We start from the raw sequence: 2,334 nt of genomic DNA, 5'->3' as shown, positions 1-2,334 counted from the left end.
TTACAAATGTTTCAAAAGTTAAATACTTCAGACTTCCATTGTCTGCATGGACGCTGTTTCTAGTATAAGGAGCAATTACTTGTCTTAAATTGACTCAAGATTGTTTTGTTTCTATATTATCTAATAATATGGGGCTAAGAAAGAAAGACAAGGTGAGAGAGAGAAAGAGAGCTAATAGGTTTAAAATAAGGAAAGGAGCATCAGAGAGAAAAGAAAAGTACAGAATGATATCGCAGTGAATATATAAAAATAAGCCTGGAACATTTTGCTGTGCTAGAACTCACAAAGCAAAGAACAATAAGTGGGCATTAATTAACAGAAACACACTCATAAAAGGAAATCTCAATCCGAAAAAAAAAAACCATAAAAGGCAATAAACTAATAGAAAAAGAAAATGTGAGCAAGAGAAAGCAGGAAAAAGTGAGAGGAGGAGGAGAAGGAGGAAAAAAATAAAATTTAGTAGGTACCATTGAATGATTAACTTAGAATACCAATTCCATCCTCTAAATATTGTCATTTATCTTTCCCTAATGAACTGTACATTAGGTTAACTACAGCAGTAGCTGATGAGGGAAAATCCTACTTTACAAACTTTAGTGAGCTAAAACATCAATGATTTGTTTTTTTTGATTGTAAATTTTAGTCACGCATCACAGGGAACAGCTCACTTCATCTGGAATGAGTTAGGGTGGCTAGTGTGGGATTCCAGAATGATTTCCAAGATGGCGTCACTCACAAGGCTTTCCCACAGGAGCTCTTTGTTACCTTGGAGACAGCTGGGGCTGTGAGTGGAACCCTTACTTTGCCTACTTGGTTGTTTCTGTGTTCTGCTTGGGTTTCTTCACAATCGAACAGCTGGCTTCCAACCAAGAGGGAACAGAAGCTGGCAATCTTTTTAAAAGCTTAGTTCCTTGATACTTTCTAGTAAATTCTGGAGATCTATTGTACATCATAAAGACTACAGGGACTAATAACTATGTTGCCTATTTTAAAATCACTACAAAATTAGATCTTAAGTGCTCGACCTACAGGATACGAAGGTAAGTATGTGAGGTGATGGATTTGTTAATTAGCATGATTTATTCAGGTCACAAGGCATACATATATCAGAACACCATGTTCTACACCATAAATACACTCAATTTAATTTGCATAACTGAGATATGGGGGGAAAGGCTCTGAAATAACATGATTTTTTTCTATCCTTGACTTAGTTTTTGTTTTTTTTTTTCCACAGTCACAATCCACATGCATGATTTTCTTAGTGGAGTGACAAAACACATTTGAAGATATCAAGGATAATTTCTAGGCATAACAAATGATCTACAGGTATGTAAGAAAATGTCAAAATTTTTGAGATCCAAATGAAGGCTGTGGGATTAAAGAACAAATCTAAGGTTCTCATTAAAATAGTTTTGTACGAAGGAAACCGATAAATTTAGAAGGGACAGAGAAAGGAAACTGCTGTAATACTTACTAATGGTTAAATATATTTGATGAAAATATGGAGGAATTTGTACTCTACTTTGAGTATATGTGAAATTTCTTAGGGAAAAAAGCATTCTTTAAATAGAATTTGAAGTAACATATAATTTCTAAAATACAGGGAATATAGAAAAGAGACTCAAAGAGGACTTGGCTTCCTTGGTTTTTGACTTTTATTAAATATTACTTAAATGATTTTTATCAAAACTAACAACCTAAGAACAAAACCTTGATACAAAAGGCCATATGGTAGGATGCTAAATGAAAGGATCTCTAGGATATAGAAACATAAGCCATATAATGAATGATTGCTGTTGTTAAGGTACTATGTTATCTCTCATCTCTTTTGCTGTCCCTTGGTTATCTCATATTATTACAGTATCTCACTTTGTTACCTTATATATCTGTATATATTTGTATTTGGTTATTTGAAATTGGATAGGGAACGGGGCAAAACAAGATGAGGGGTGGGTTTGGGGGGGAGGGAAATGGGGACCAAGACATGTGAAAGGGTATCAATGTATGGGAATTAATGCACCATCTATCTGACAAATATCATGTAACCCTTCTATTAATTACAATAAAAATATATGAAAAAAGAAATAATTGAGAAATAGAAAAAATTATAGAGCTGCTAAGGCTTTTGAGTGGCATAATAGAAAAACAACCATGTATGAGCTTTTATAGAAATGATGCATTAGAGTTTCAATAGTATTTTCTCTCTCTGTCTCTCTGTCTCTCTCTCTGTCTCTCTCTCTCTCTCTCTCTCTCCTCTCTCTCTCTCTCCTCTCTCTCTCTGTCTCTCTCTCTCTGTCTCTCCTCTCTCTCTCTCTCCTCTCTCTCTCTCTA

The sequence above is a fragment of the Megascapheus bottae genome, chromosome 1, assembly GCF_031878675.1.
Source record: "Megascapheus bottae isolate mThoBot1 chromosome 1, mThoBot2.hap1, whole genome shotgun sequence".
Classification (NCBI taxonomy): Eukaryota; Metazoa; Chordata; class Mammalia; order Rodentia; family Geomyidae; genus Megascapheus; species Megascapheus bottae.
Note: the sequence above shows the minus strand (reverse complement) of the source record.